At 39.1% G+C, this 17,541-nt stretch overlaps 1 pseudogene; it reads left to right on the forward strand.

Annotated features, from left to right (window-relative positions):
• Positions 1-6,254: 6,254 nt before the first annotated feature.
• On the forward strand, positions 6,255-15,568 carry LOC130245368 (chitin synthase chs-1-like; annotated as a pseudogene).
• Positions 15,569-17,541: the final 1,973 nt, after the last annotated feature.

Raw genomic sequence — 17,541 nt, forward strand, 5'->3', positions numbered from 1 at the left:
GCCAGATTATCACTAATACAATTTAAGGTCCTCCACAGACTACACTATAGCAAAGAGAAACTCTCAAAGCTCTGTCCGGACAAATTAGAAAATAAATGTAATAGGTGTTTACAGACCCCATGCAACCTCACTCACATGTTCTGGTCGTGCCCTAAATTGTCTGAATTCTGGCGGTTATTTTTCAAGGCAATCTCAGATATCTTGGACATTAATCTAAACCCAAACCCTCACATCACTATTTTTGGAAAACCCCCAGATGATTTTCATGTCACAAACATTCAAAATATGTCATCGCCTTTTCCTCCCTTGTTGCTCGCAAAAGAATTCTTTTGATGTGGAAATCGCAGCAACCACCCTCAATCAAAGTTTGGCTCCACGACATCTTAAGTCTTTTGAAATTGGAGAAGATTAAGTTCTCTCTCAGAGGCTCGTCTCACAAGTTTTATACTCATTGGAGGCCACTACTAGATTATTTTGATGATTTAACACCTCTGGAAGAGATTATTTAAGAAATCATTTTATGGTCGGAATTATTATTCTTATTATTTATTTATTTATTTTTAGTCTAGCATTTTTTTCTCCGGAACTGTCATGCCCTAAACTAGACGCATCGGTTCAACCCCAGCACAACTAAAGCTATAATAATCAAGAAGTAGGTAGCACATTATTATTGATGTAACAAGCTAATGTATTTATTTTATTTAATTATTTGAAATTATTTATATATTTATCTCAAATTGTACTATTATCATTATTTTTGTTTTATTGTTAATACTTTATTTTGATTTTTTTTTCTATTACTCCGTCTTCTGTTATACGTTTTACAAGAAAAGTGGTTATGTTTATGTATGGGTGGGATGGGCGGGGGGTGTCGGGATTAAATGTTTACAAAAGTGTTCAAAAAGAAAAAAGCAGAAATTGGTTTCATGTGTCATGCGAAAGACAACGCTTACTGAACAGTATAGAGTCCCCATCATTTTACTGAGGGATTACTCGCAAAGACCGCAGGTTGAGCACCCCCCTGCTGGTCTCACTAACACCACTTCCAACAGCAACCTAGCTTTCCCATGTGGTCTTTCATCCAGGTACTGACCGGCCGCAGCCCTGCTTAGCTTCATTGGGCGATAATGTGAGAGTTTTAGAAAGCTAGTTACCGGCATTAATTTAATGGCCTAAAATTAATCCAAATAATTTTATTTACACTGTGACATTTCTTGCTTTTTTATTAACTGTTTTAGACAGAATTCAGATTAAGCAAGAAACCACATGGCTCTTTTAATTATTCATCCAAAAAGACTCACAAACTGACTAATTTAAAATGAGTCCGATGAATCCTGCATGGATGTAGCTCAAAGAATCAGTCATAATTAATTTGTTTGTCAACATATTTCAGTTTTTCACTTTTGAAGTTCAAATATACAGTTATGAAGTTAAGAAAGCAGTTTCAGAATTTGATCAGGGGCCAAATCCTTTTTTAATTAAAACCCTAGTTTCCTTGTTGTGCAGTAAATGTTTTACCTGAAACATAGGTCATGGAAACCATAGATCCTTCATAATATTCAGTTTCCTTCTTCCTTATTCATCTTACAAATTTAGTCAACTCATTTTCTTTGCACTTGTTCACTGGGGTTCAAATCTTCTGTATCTTCTTAATGCATCTTGTATTGTCATGTTCAAACACAAAAAAGACAGGTCAAATACAATTAGATTAAAGAATTCAATACTACGTCTCTGTATAATGTAGCATCACATATCTTCTTATATAAAATCGTGCTTTTTTGTTGATGCTGGTTTTAATTAGTTAATAAGAATGAATTGCTCACACTTGCATGCAAAGTAAAGTCGTGGGTTACGTACGTATTCTGAAGAGTAAGAAAACTGGCCAATGGATGCCAAATGAATTGGCGGAGCTCAACTTCACAGCTGTCCACAATTAGTCATTAGCAGAGTATATCAGCTTATGGCTGAAAAGTGAGCATTAGAATTTTTGCCTGCTGAAGAGCTGATCACTCAGCTAACAGCTGGAAACTCAGCTGCGGTGGCAGTGGAGACACATATCTCCATTCCCTATTCAGGACGTTCTCCTTCATGGGAACTACAACGTGTGTCTAGAACAGACTATGGGAGACTGTATGGAAAACGCCACAGCAGCTAAGCACATCATACTCCTGATGTGAAGTTTGACAAGCATAGCATGAGCGCACAAGCATCACCAAGAGCGCAACCTTTCAACATCCCCTAGGCCCTTTTACTACCCTTACATGGGAATAAGCGGAAAATTTAGATCGGGGTCATAAATGTGCTTTTACCTAGCTAATATAGACTAGGGATTTTTGAAATACTGTTTAAAGCGTGCTAGTCCCCAAAGGGGAGGACGCTGTGGAGGCCACCTGCTACCAAAGAGGGCAGACCTGATGGCAATAGGAACATATGGACTAGCCCTATGAAGGGGGAGTGCTACATATGATAAACTGGTTAGCGGATAAGGAAGACACGGGTCCGCCTGGTCAGGGGGAACACTCCGTGGCTGAAATAAGCATATGGGATTGCCAAGGAGGCACTGCTCTTTTAAGTGTGTTCTATCTCCCAAGGGACACGGCTTGCCCTGGCACATGAAGCAAGGGCATTGGCATAAACTATAAAGTGGACCCACCTTTGCTTTCTGCCGATCATAACTGAAAAGAACTGATTGGAGACCTATGCTCTACGTGTCACATTAATATAACAATGAAAGGGCCAGGTCTGCCTCCTCTGCAGACAGCGCTTGCAGGTTCACTACCTAATATTAAAAGGGCGGTTGGAACCTTGGCACATAGCTGAACCAGGGTCTCAGGTCTCCTGTGAGGAACTGGATGATGATAGTTATGCCTTTCCAGCACGCTACCATCTGCCTCCCCACAGAGAGCGGGGATAGCAGCACACCAAACCTTCAGTGTGAAGGGTGACAGCCTGCGCTCCAGCTATTCTGAAGGAAGAAAACAAAACACTAATTGGACATGTCCGGGGTTCTTTTCAGAGAGAAGTGCTCCACACAACAAATAGACTCCACTACAGGACATAGGACAGGACATGCCTATACAGGATGCTCTAGCCTGAGTGACGGTGTTAACCATCAAACTGATTGGTCACCTAAGTCCTCCGCGCTCTGTCTAGAAACCATCCATGGAGGTTCCAGAACCAGGAGTGCCAGAGGATGCCACGTCCCAAAAAAAAGTGCTTCTTTTGGGGAATTAGTCAGGGAGGGCCATCACAAGAAGTGTGACTCTGGTCCGGTTGGAACAAGAAGGCACAATGAGTGAGACCTGCTCCTTGTCTTCCCAACCTTGCAAGCAGCCTCACTGGGGAAAAAAACGCATATTGTGTAACCCCGGGGCCAGCTGAGACCCAGCGCATTCGTGCAGATCACAGAAAGCAGCTAGCGAATGGCCGCTCAGGAGAAGCAGCAGGATGACTTGGGCTTCTCTGAAGCGTGCCCATAACAGCTGGACTGTGCCAGAGTGAAGTCTCCATTCTCCCAGTAACGTTACTGTCATGAGAGCGTGTAAGCTGGCACAGTAGAGCTGAACGGCCTCCGCCCTACACCGGGGAAAGAATGATTCTCCTTTCCAAGCAGCCCACCTCAGGTTTGCTTCGCGGTCCGATTACGAGAATTAACGGTGACCTGTGGCAAGAGCGTCAACTTCCTGTGAGGGGGCTCAGTGCGTTCACTAGTCAGTGGAATGGGCTGTGACAGCGGAGCTTTTTGGAGCCATGGAAAGAGCGCTCTCGGCGAGGAACGGCCAGTGCGGACAGGGGAGCAGTTTTCCGATCCCACTAAGGGATGACCTGCTTGATCTCTCACCACCGAGGACTACTGGGTTAAGTCCCTGACAGTGACGCCGAGTAGCCTTGCCTGGGATACTTTGTCGGTGTGGTGCATATCTGCCAGGTCATCGTATGACCTTCGCCCTCTCCAGGGCATGGGCAGCCGACTTGAAGGTCATTAGAGCATAGTCGACCACCATGCAGTGCTTTCGCATAAACTTAGGGAAGAACCCTTGTGCCGCACAGTCAGGTGGTGCCGTGATGAAGGGCAGAAACGGCACGGCCCTCAGAAGTGTGGGCTCTAGCCGTGAGAAGCAGATAACCCACCAGCCTTGGACAGGGGTCTCAGCTTACCCCTCCAGGTGGCGGCGCCCACCACCTGAGGAATAGCTTCATACCCACTGTCCGCCTCACCATCAAGGGAGGTGAAGGTGGAAGCACATGAGAAAAACGCCCTCTATACCTGTGTGCTCTTGCTGTGCACCCCTGGGAAGAAGGGTACGGGCGCCGGAACGTCACACCCTCTAGTCTGTCCTGCTGTGAGACTGGGGGACAAGCCATCTCCAGCCACACTGCCAGATGGAGCTTCGATGGTGGGTGCTGTGGAGGATTGGGGCGTCCGCGGGCCAGGAGGCAACAGATAAATCCCCACTGTGATTCTAAGATATGCCTGCGTGCTAACAGCTTTTACTGGGAGCAATAGGGTTCGCTTGGAAGCCGCAATTACAGCTGTGCAACAGCCATGCCTTCACAGTGAGAGCAAGAGCTGTCCGCGAGCACTGCATCAACATGCTGGAAGCCCAGACATGTGATGCGATACCCGTGCCCATCATCCGGAGATGAACCACTGCATCCAGAAACGCACAGTCAGAACAGAATCTTGAAAAAGATGTGTTGATTGACTGTGTTGCTATCTTCGGAAATCTGCTCTTTTAATGGAAACTGCTCTTTTGTACACACCAGCGAAACGCCCAGGGGACAGGAAAGCCAAAATCGACCGCCGATGTCTTCTCCAGCACTGGTGAGTAAACTGATTTCAGTCTTGAAATCAGGTTGGCAGATAGAGTGTCTTCAGTCTCGTGAGGTAGTCTCTGAAGTAAAATTCTAATGCTCGCTTCTCAGCCATCAGCTGATATACTCTGCTAATGACTAATCGCTGACAGCTGTGCAGCTGAGCTCCGCTAATTCATTTGGCATTCACTGGCCCAGTGAATTTTTTTACTCTGCAGAGTGATAGGTCATCTGGTGAACTCCATTATTCTGTTACAGACACACGTTGTAGTTCCCATGAAGGGGAACTGGTGAATCACTTTTTAAAACATCTGAGAAAAACATTTCATCATCAAAAGAAGAGAAAACTTGAAACCTGTCTAAATGCAAAGAGTAAATAAATACAGATAAGCATCATTTCACATTTTACTTTACATGGTTAATGATAGCACAGTGTTCCCTCCCATCTAGTTAAAAGGCTCGGGTCAGTTTTACAGATCGGTAAATTTATTTTGCTGACCGTCAAGTATCACTATGGAACAGAGTCCTGAATTCAGGTACTTAAACTCTCTTTTCCCCATTAATAATAAATAATAATATAATAAAAATTATTTATATATATATATATATATATATATATATATATATATATATATATATATATATATATATATATATATATATATATATATATATATATATTCAAAGACTATATATATATATATATTTAAAGACTATATATGTGCTAAGCTTTTTTCTTCTAAAACAGGCAATTATGGGATGTGCACAAAAAAGAACATAAGCAAGATGAGCAGAGGGAACAAGTACAGTATGTAAATTTTTTTTTTTTTTAAACAGGGAATTATGGGATGTGCACAAAAAAGAACAATCAAGATGATATATATATATATATATATATATATATATATATATATATATATATATATATATATATATATATATATTCAAACTTTCATTCCATATATTCAGACATTTATTTTATATATTTAATGTATATTTACATATTCTTCCAAAACAGGAAATTTTGGGATGTGTGCAGAGAAGTGCCAATCATTCAAAATGAGCAGATGCCGAAGAAACGAACGCACTGTCTGAAATGGTTCGCATGTACAGTTGTTGGTTTGCTTGTCTTCATTCTTGCACTTCTCAGTAAAGTGAGCTGCTTTATTAATAATTGTCTAAACATTTTATGGATGATGAGATAACTATTAACTCATCTATTTAATAATGTACAAAAAGCTTTGTCTTACCGAAATGATCAATTTTTGTCTTTACAGACATCATTTCTGCTTTTGATAACATTTGGAAACAATCAAACAGAAAGTATTCCATCAGACAAAAAACCGACTGCTCTACTTGCCATTGGGTTTGTTCTGGTCGGGCCAAGTGTTCTACTTTTGCTAAAAAGCACATGGAAGTTTATTTTCAAAAGTGCAACCATGCCAGCTAAAAAAACGGTTTTCTGGGTCAGTGGACATAATGTACCACCATAGAACCTAATTGTTTTAGCCATAACCTTTCTGACTCTGTCCTTTCCTCTATAGGTCCTTTGTGTTGAAATCCTGGTAGCATTGGGAGCTGCAGTTCTTACAATAGTAGCCATGCCACACTTTGACATTGTCACTAATGTGATGATCCTAAACAGTGTGAGCATCCTATCTGCAGTTTTCCAGGTGATTGCAGAGTGCCATGCCAAAGAGAGGAAGCGTCTTATAATGCTCCCGGTTTTATCCATCATCTTTATAGTCCTGGGTTATGTGTTGTTTGCAGTGAACTATCTGGTATTCAAAAGCTCTCTTTGTATATCAATTGGACTTGCCATCTTTGGGACCATCTGTGTTTCTATGAACTGGTGGGAAAACTACAGCACACTTTTCAACAGTTTACACCTAAAGGGGATATCCAAAGACATTGGCAAGTCCCGTAATGCAGTGTGCATCATCTCCAGTTTGACAAGAATCTTGATTACTTCAGCTGTGATTGGAGCTTATGTCGCTCTAACAGGTGAAGGCTGGAATTCAGTCAAAATCGTCTTCGAAACGGTTGTCATTGCATTGGTTGTCATCCAGACTCTATCCTCAGCCTTGTGTCGCTGGTTTGTGGTTGTGGCTTGTAAGATGCACGCTTTGCGTCGTAGTTTCTTTATGCCCATGTACTTTGCCTCAATCATAGTTTTGGCAGTGTTTTTGTCTCCACTTGTAGTCAGTTTCCCAGTGTCTAATAACACTTCAATCCCTCTAGAGAAAAGTGAATCCAGTGTAGAATGGGTGGAGTTGTTGCTGACCGATGCTATACAAACTTTACTAACCAGGGACATTGTGGTAAACATGAAAACAGAAGGACTGATCTGTTTGGGCTGTTCTGCTCTCTGCTGGTGGCTGGGACTTGTGCTCAGCACAGTTTACATTTGGTTCCTGAAGATCCATCGAATTGAAAGAACCCAAGATCTGTTTGTGCAGCGCATGTATGAAGGAGCATTTCTGGAACAGTCCTTGTTGCTGAACACCCGTTTTGAAATCAGAAAGAAAATCAAGGAGAAAAAGTGGTAAGTGTTTCAACTTTTTTTTGGTATGCTCATTACATGGAGATTTTGTCCTATTGGTATTTATTATGCATTGGTATTTATATATTATGATTTATTGTAGCTTTAGTGTTTTATTTTGTGTACAGTATATCTACATATGTGATATAATTACAAATAAGATCTCTTAAAAGTTTCAAAGTAGTACATATGAGTTTGCTTAGCAGCCTCTGAATAATTAGAACATTTTCATTTGGATTCCTTAATGTTATATTACTTAATATGTATTTGTTGTACTCCTCAGTGCACAAATTATCCGAGTGTTTCTATGTGCTACAATGTGGCATGAAACCTACGATGAAATGATGAAGATAATCATCTCCATGTTCAGGTAAAAATACATTTTCATTTACATTTACATTTAGTCATTTAGCAGACGCTTTTATCCAAAGCGACTTACAAATGAGGACAAGGAAGCAATTTACACAACTATAAGAGCAAAAGTGAATAAGTGCTATAGACAAGTTTCAGGTGTGTAAAGTCTAAGAAGCAAAGCTTTAGTAATGTTTTTTTTTTTGAGAGAGAGTACAGTTAGTGGTATAGCCAGAGAGGCAGTTACAGATTAGGAAGGAAAGTGGAGACTAAATAGTTAAACAATCCAAACAATCCAAATGTAATTTTAATTGCTATACTTGTTGTTTTGCTTCCAGACTTGATACATATAGGCCCAAAACTGCACAACACAGCGATGTTGAGTTTGAATTTCATATTTATTTTGATGATGCTTTCAAGGACGACAGTAATCAAAGGGAGCGCCTTGCAAATGAATACGTTGAAATTCTTGTGGAAGTAATTAAAGAAGTTTACATGTAAGAATGCTTTGTTTTATGTGTTCTTAAAATGTATGGTATTGTTACAAAAATAAATCTACTTTTAATTATAATTGATTAGCATTTTTAGTGAGGAGGATCCATGTTTGTTCACGAAGATGCAACCATTACCAAGCCAGAAGATCATAAGCACTCCTTATGGAGGTCGGCTGGAATACACCCTTCCAAAAGGCAATGTCATGATGGTTCACCTCAAAGACAAGCAACTTATCCGTCACAAAAAAAGATGGTCTCAGGTGAGATTCAACACCGGTGGCTAATCTGTGAAATGCAGCTAGAATTTTAAGCCCTTTCTTCTATTCACACATAATGTATGCAACATTCACAGTCTAACCCCTGACATATGACATCTGTGAAGGTCTCATTTTAAAAAATTTGTTAAAATATGTTCACACAATGGTGACTAAACAACATTTAATACATGAAAATGATCACACATTTTCCCTTTAAAGATCAGCTACAGGTGTTGTGTACCAAGAATTTCACCAATCATTCATGTTTCCAGATAATGTACTTGTATTACATTCTTGGCTGGAGACTCAACAAACAGTACTATGAAAAGTTTGTGGCAGGTGAAGAACCAGAATTACTTAAAGAGAAACTGAAGGTTAGAAGGATAACTTTACTAGTAGTAAGTTCTAGCGTTTCAGCCAGGCTCTGAATCTCTAACTGTGTATTACATGTTCTTTAGAGAGAAAGAGAGAACACATATGTCCTGGCTCTGGATGGGGATACTGATTTCCAGCCTTCTGCAGTCATGCTGTTAATTGACAGACTTAAACTCTACCCAGAGGTCGGAGCAGCCTGTGGCAGGATTCATCCAACAGGCACAGGTTGGATATTTATTTTGTATAGACTGTCTAAAAGTCTTACACGTGCCACTGTCCAGTATAATTTAGCTCTAGCTTGCCTCAGCACACCTGTCTGGCTGGTTGAGTGGGTTTTAATTTGGGTTGGAGCTAAAATATGTGAGAAAGTGGCACTCCAAGAGCAGAATTGGATGCTGTTGATATAGAACATTGTTATAGAGCAGGAGTATACATGTCTGGTCCTGGAAGGCCGCTGTCCTGTAAAGTATACCTCAATCCCTAAAAATGTAGCCCAAAGTTTGCTTTAAAATTATACGCATGTGTACTTGATTAGGAATGGAGCTAAACCCTGAAAGCCAGTGGCACTCTAGGACCAGAGGTGTCCACCCCTGTTATGGGAACTACATTAAGTTAAGGCTGCATGTCCACTGAAGCTTTTTTTGTGCTGCAGAAACCACAACAATGTTCTATTAACACGCAACTGTGAGCTAAACCAAAGTCCCTTTAAGGCAAGTCTGGCGGCCAACTTTGAAACGCCTCTCGGGCAGTATGCTCGGGTATTCTGTTTGAATGGGGAAACATCAAATTCTCCAAAACTACTCGCCAAGCTTATGATTACATTTCATATTACGAATAACCTATAAATTAATATAACAACTGTCTGAGAAACTCACGTCTGGTCCGAGCACCTCCCCCGGAGAATTGTCATTCTTTGACGATCGCTGATTAGCTCCTGTACTAGAAGGCCGGCTTTATTCACTATATATCGATCGCTGATTGGCTCCTGTGCTAGAAGGCGGGGCTTCAATCGCCACATTGACAGTTACACTTTTCCCCATTCAAAAGTATATGAGTGACATGTCTTGTGTATTCTATAGTCTTTGGCTAAGCTGTGCTTCTCCAACTGTCAAAGAATTAAAAAATGCAGAGTTCTGTGCTTAGCTACTCATTCCATAGACAACAACAGATAAAAATGCTACACTTGTGTTTCTGAAGTGCAAAAACATTTCAGTGGACACATTCCCTAAAAATTTTTCATGATCCATGTCCATGAGATCCACTCCTCTACAAGTAAAATGTGTTAGGCAGGTCATAAACATATTAAAAATGTTTCTTTTTTGCTGGAAGGACCAGTGGTGTGGTATCAGAAGTTTGAATACGCTGTAGGCCACTGGCTGCAAAAGACTGCAGAGCATGTATTTGGTTGTGTGCTGTGCAGCCCAGGATGTTTTAGTCTTTTCAGAGGAGCTGCACTTGTGGAAGACAATGTCATGAAGAGATACACAACCAAAGCCAGTGAAGCCAGCCACTACGTCCAGTATGATCAAGGTAACGTCTTGATAAATAATATCAGTTCAGGCTAAACCAGGAGAGGGTAACTCTGGTTCTGTAAGGCCACCATCCCGTGTTGCCTAATCAAATGCCTGAAAGTAAAACCTCTTCTGGATTTCTTACAGACAGGGGTGTTTAATTATAGAGGGAGCTAAACTCTGAAGGATAGTGAACCTTCATGACCAGAGTTGCTCACCTCTGACCTGAACTAAACTAATCTCTTTGGTGTAATGTCAGGTGAGGACCGCTGGTTGTGCACTCTACTGCTACAACAGGGCTGGAGGGTGGAGTATAATGCGGCATCTGATGCCTACACCAATGCTCCACAAGAGTTTAAAGAGTTCTACAACCAACGCAGGCGCTGGGGACCTTCTACCATGGCCAACACTATTGACCTCCTGGGCTCAGGACAACTGACCTCCCAGAGGAACAGCTCTATCTCAAAACTTTATATATTGTACCAAGTTATCAGCATGGCAGCTTCAATCTTGGGTCCTGCTACTGTCTGCCTCATGATATCAGGTAGTCAAATTTATGCTTGTCAATAAATTTAATTCATTGTGCTATTTTAGTGTACTTCCCTGCACCAAGTGGGATTCAAACAGGCAAGCATGCTAACAAGGATGCTAAATAAAAAACAGGCTCTATCTGCATGATGCATGAAGATGAATGTGTTTAGAATGAACTCCCCCAAAACATTTGCTTTATTCAGCTGTTTTGAAACGTCGAAACAAACACAATGACTTCATTTTAGCCAAATTTGGTTTGAAATGATTTCATTTCCAATCGTTGCTCAATTTTGCTTGACATATACTGGGGCCCATTACCACTGAAGGGATGCAGGCATGCTAAACAGTCTAACTTAAGAGTAGAACTATAGGGATTTCAATCGTGCTGTGACCCAGCATTTCAGTCTAACAGGGTTGCATCTTCTAGCATTAGCCTTTTTTTCACCTCTTAAGAGGAACCACAAACAAGAATGTTAAAAATCATAGCCTCAAGCATCAATTGCTAGTGTGCCTCTTAAGGTGTATGTGCACAGCTAGCCTAGCCTCTGTTACATTAACAATAAGGCAGTTTTGTTTTCTACTGTAACATCTGTCCAAATGTGCTTTGCTTATTTTGCAGGAAGCTTTGTGTTCATCTTCAATATGAATGAAAAAACTGCCCTTGCTTTGGCGATAGTGCCCCCTACTGTCTACCTCATCCTGTGCTTCAAACTGAAATCTGATACACAGATTAGAATTGCAGCACTCATGAGCATTATCTATGCATTTCTCATGGCAGGAACTATTCTCTCTATCATTGGTAATGACTGTTTCAAATGCTATTTGAAAAATGTAAAGACCTCATGATTTAGTTTGATGAAGGGTTTTATTGACACACTAGACTTCAAAATATGTAACGTGAATACACTCTTAAAACAATACTTTTACATAGCAAGAATAAATTAAACTGATCAAAACAGGTACTGTAGTATCAAAGAAGGCAGTAAATACTTCTGCATTATAACAAAGTAATTAAGTTTTTTTAATTAACGTAGTTTTCATAATTCTATTCATCAAAGACAATCTTGAAAAACGTTTGCATGGTAGTGTCCACTTTATTTTAACAACATTTTTAACATTCAAATGTATATTTAAATTGTATATAAAAAAGGAACTACATCGGCAAACTGAAATTATGATAAATGGTAACACTTTACAATAACAGTAATGATTTGTTTATATGTAAACTAAACATTACTTTATTATAAACCAATAGTTATGTTTGCATCCAAAAATGCGAATAAACTTTATGCGCAAAACTGGATTATCGCATAAAAGACGTGCGAATAAAGCAGCGTTTCCATCCAACGAGTCAAAGCAAACAAAATCGTCACTTCCTGATTAACTGGCGCCAAATATCAACAGTAATAACGGAATTTGCTGCAGTAGGAGAAGCTGCGTCAATCTTTTCTTCATCTAAGAAATGACTTGCACCTCAGATGGCAATCTTGACATGCAGTGAATGTGCGGTGGCATTTGAAGGTGTCAGACGCGGAGCACAGACGCTCTTGATTCTGGAGGTCATTAATAATATAAAAACACTACTACTTAAATGGTAAGCCGCTTTAGAATGACTAAAACAACATATTCATTTATAACATGCTCAGCCTGCTGGTTTGTCCATTTACAGACATTTTCATCATCATGGCGCATCATGGCCTTTCCATCAACCGTTTCTTATGCGCATATCCAAAATGAGCTACATTTTCAACAATGAGTTCAAACGGTGAACAATGTACAATGAGTTCAAACGGTCCTGAGTCTGGGTGGGTGGTGATGAGCCATCCTGCCATCCACTAGTCTCTTGTCCTAGGGCAGCATGTGAAACAGTGCCAACCAGTTTTATCAAGCACCACATGCTTGCCCCATCCAAGCATTTAGCCCCCTAAGACCACCTCCAAAATTCATTGAGGCTGTGATGAGTCAGTATGGGTGACATCATCATGTTTCTGTCAGATTCCAGAATCCAGAACCTCCCTGCCCAGCTGGTGGTCTGTGTTAAAAGCTCCTTCAACTTCCTGAATTTGTCTAGCGCTGGATCAAGGGGGCACCCTAAACACCAAGTCCACTATCATTACAATGTCATACAATCAAAATCTCGGCATTGACTAAAAGCAAACAAATTTCATGAGGTCTCTAATATTAATGAATAAAATTACTGTACTTAAACAACCAATGACAAAAACAACTCTACCTAAAACACTTCTCTCCTCATGTTAACTCTCATAGGTGATTTAGTGAAGCAAAATACCTTTCTGACCCCTAGTGGTCTGTTTCTCATCGGCATGGTCATGTTGTACCTCATCACGGCCGCTTTGCACCCTCAGGAGTTCTCACTGGTTGTCTATGGATTGTTATACTTCATCTGCATTCCCAGTGGCTATCTGCTTTTAGCCATTTACTCCATTGTCAACATGAACAATGTCTCGTGGGGGACTCGTGAATCCGGCGTCCAGGCGAAGACTTCTGCAGTAAACAGTCTCAAGAAATTTATGAACGCCACATGCTGCAAATGTCCATGCTTGGAATATAAAGAAGAAACGAGCATGGAGGTATTACAAGCAGAAACCATAACTAAAACTGAAACGCCACAAATTACCTTGGAAATACAAAGGTAAGAACATGTCCACTATGTTTGACCATTTTATTCTATAGTTTTTTATTTTATTTTGTAGGTTTAAAAATTCTCAAATGACCTACCACAAGATTATTGTTACTAATAATACTGTATTCTTACAATGTAGCGCAAATGTCTTCTCAATCAGTCCTCAAAGTAAGTATGACCTTCACATGTAATATTGTTAATACTGTGATATTCTAGCCAATGAATGAAATCATTAATAAACCTGTTATAGGTTTAGATCGAAAACCTTGGATTCAACGTTTGCAGCCAAAATTTGGTTTTTGGTTGAAGAGTAAATCCGAATGCAAACTTTCTACGGTAAGTCACATTTTTATTATTTTTAGTTTTATTAAAAACACAACACAAACATAATTGAAAGGGTCAGTTTAAGATCTGGTTAATAAAGTCAACCTGAATACACTGAGGATGATTTGTTGTGGTTAAAATAAAGACCAGTTGTGCTGTACTTATGGTTTTCTGACATACTATGGCAAGACGTGCACAAACAGCATTCTATGCAGAGGGAGGAAAGACACACTCATAAGTAGTGGTGTGGGAAGTGAGATGAGTGTGCGAGTAATCAAAATACTACAACTATTTTTAAAACCCACATCTGGGCGCATTTACCTGCTTTTCAGTTTGATGGACGTGTCAGTCTGACACAAAAAAATAAAGTAGAACACAAGATCTTCTATGTCACTGCTAAGGGCACATTGTAAACAACAAAAAGCGACATCTTCCCATTTAATGAGCAGCCTAACACAATGCTAAACATGCCATTATTGCTTACTTGTTTCATACATTGAAGAAGCGTGTTGTTGAATTGAACTGAATCCACAAACCATGATCCTCTGCGATGCACAACATGCAAGTCAGTGATACCAGGACTTTAAGAGTAAACAAACAAACAAAAAAACAAAAAAAAAAAAAACACAAGCAATTCAAAATGAATATAATGGCACCTTATGATACTGAGTAGATACTGAATAGGCCTTACGAAGTTGAATGATCAGTCTGTGTAAGAAATAAAATATTATTTGCAACATTATTATCAAATTAATCATTTAATTAATAAAGTTAATAATAGTTTGCACTGTTGGTAAGTAATATTTTCACCGCTATGTTTTGATTATATGTTTTTTTGTCTTACAGGATGAAGTCAATTTCTGGGTGGAAATGCAAAACAAATATCTAGAACCTCTTATGGAGAATAAAGAACAACAAGAAAAAATAGCTACTGATCTGAGAGAACTTCGAAATAAGGCAAGCTTCATAAATTCATCAGTTGCCAAAAATAGTTCAGTCGACTCTGTTTGCTCTGAAACGGTAAAGATTTGCCCTCATGCTGTTTTGTCTTATAAAATACAGGTTACATTTGTCTTTTTCTTCTGCAATGCACTTTGGCTAGTGGCAACTTTCTTTCTTCAAACAATTGGTGATGCGGTCTCTATAAAGATCCCAAAAATCTACCCCAATGGGACTCAATCTTCAACAGAAACGTTGTCTCTTGATCCGATTGCACTGATGTTTCTACTCAGTTTTGCATTACTGCTGATAATGCAGTTTCTTGGAATGCTTTATCACAGGTAACCTGCAGACAATGGTTACAATCTAGCAATCACTGATAAAGATTATTTTGGGGGGTATGTTAAAATGTATCTTCATTTTGGTATTTCCATAAACCAAGAGGAGATTTTATTATCAGTGGAAAGGACAAATATAAATAACTCAGTTATGTTTCTGTTTTGTTTTATCAGTATTGGTGAATTATGTTCATTTATTTCAGAATTTACACATTAATCCATTTTGTGGCATATGCTGATACAGAAATTAAAGCCCATAGAAAGCAGTCACAACAGGTATAAGCCAAAGGACAGCCATTTTAATTGATAGTTCTTTATTATTGTGGTTTCATCTTTTAATTAACTTTGTTCACATTTTGATGGTTGCACAGATCGTGGACTCAAACCACCATCAAGAGACTTCTGAGGATGATGGAACATTATGGTTTCAGAACCCCTCTACCATAAGACACATAACTGCTGTATAGTAGTTTGGATTTAACTCTCAAAGTCAGATACTAATGCTGCATGTGCAAATAGAATTTGATGAATATTTATTTAAAGCTGAAAGTATTGTATGTTGTAACGTAAAGTATCATGTTGGTCAATTATTTATGTATAAACTGAATTCTCAAAATAAGATACTGTTAAAGCATTAGATTTTATAATACAAGATGTGGCATATATTTTTCCACCTCATAACTATCATTTCATATATTTCCATTTTTTTAATTCATTAACAATAAGTTGACAGTTATATGAACATATCAAATGTTTCATTGCAAGTCTGTTCCTTTGGACATACTGTATTTATTGTACATTCAAAAACAATAAAACTATTTTGTTTTGAAAGTTTCCTATTTATTTAATAAGGCAAAAAATCATCATAATGTTTTTTTTTATAAGGACTTAAAGTAACATTAACACACATACTTGTAGTAAGTACACTTGTAAGTGTACTTAACTGTATTTTATTTATTGGAGATAGATGTTTGTTGTAACCAATTTGGAATGAGGTTTTGAGGGTTTTAAAGTAACTCTGTCACGAGTGAAATAAGGGTACAGAGATGGATCCAAATGCAAGTGAGATGTTTAATGGTAACAGTGAAAAATAAGCCAACAGGGCTACAAAAAAGGGTGAGGACACTGGAACTCTGGGGCAGGAACACAGGGACGAAACCAATACCAGCAGTCACTCTTCTAGTCCTGAGCACAACACAGATACACATTAGCAAACACAACGAACTGACATAGAGACATAGAAACGTAGCCCAAATATAGGCTCAGTAATGAACCTCAGCTGGTGATCAATCAAACAGCTGAGTGCCGTCATAACACGTGACCAAACAAATACACGTGGAAAAACAAACAACACAAACCCATGTGACAAAACAGATACTCCGGAAAGCGCACAAACCTGCAACCGTGACAAACTCATTATTTTATTGTCATGTACTTGAAATACAAAAAAGTATCCTTTAATATTATCAGTTAAGCATGTAATGAACTTACACTGGGCGACGTGGTGGCGCAGTAGGTAGTGCTGTCGCCTCACAGCAAGTAGGTCGCTGGTTCGCTAGTTCGACCTGTGTGGAGTTTGCATGTTCTTGCATTCGCGTGAGTTTCCTCCGGGTGCTCCGGTTTCCCCCACAGTCCAAAGACATGTGATACAGGTGAATTGGGTAGACTAAATTGTCCGTAGTGTATGAGTGTGAGTGAGTGTGTATGGATGTTTCCCAGAGATGGGTTGAAGCTGGAAGGGCATCCGCTGCGTAAAACATATGCTAGATAAGTTGGCGGTTCTTTCAGCTGTGGCGACCCCGGATTAACAAAGGGACTAAGCCGAAAAGAAAATGAATGAATGAATGAACTTACACTTACTAAGCATACTTGGAAGGGTTTGCTATTTATCACAAAAAGTACACTAAATACACTAAAAGTTGTGTTACTAAAATTTTATTAGAATTGAAATATAAAATGTAAAAAAACAACAACAAAACAACCCATTTCAACTTACCTACAATAATCATTAACACATTTGAAGTATCCCCCTATATTGGAATATTGAGACAAACGAAGGTCATTGACTTATTGACATTCAGTTTTTTTTTTGACGACATGTCACAGTAATTAATTTTCAGTTTGGACAGCTCAGCATGCAACTGAGTCTAGGACTAGCCTTGATCCTTATCTCTGAAATCAGGGGTGTGTGTAAAACGATGTAAAAGCATGAATAGGCCACTCAAGCAAAAGAGTCAAAACAACTGCTTAAAAGATATAATTATACTACTTTTAAATATTGGCCAAAATATACTGCTGATTCAGGATAAGCCAAGTATGCTTAAGTGCAATATTAATGAGGAAAAACCTATACATTTGAAAGGATACGTTTTTTTATTTTTACAATTTTTTTATATATATTTTTAGTCTTTATATATTTT

Source organism: Danio aesculapii, chromosome 18 (genome assembly GCF_903798145.1).
Source record: "Danio aesculapii chromosome 18, fDanAes4.1, whole genome shotgun sequence".
Classification (NCBI taxonomy): domain Eukaryota; kingdom Metazoa; phylum Chordata; class Actinopteri; order Cypriniformes; family Danionidae; genus Danio; species Danio aesculapii.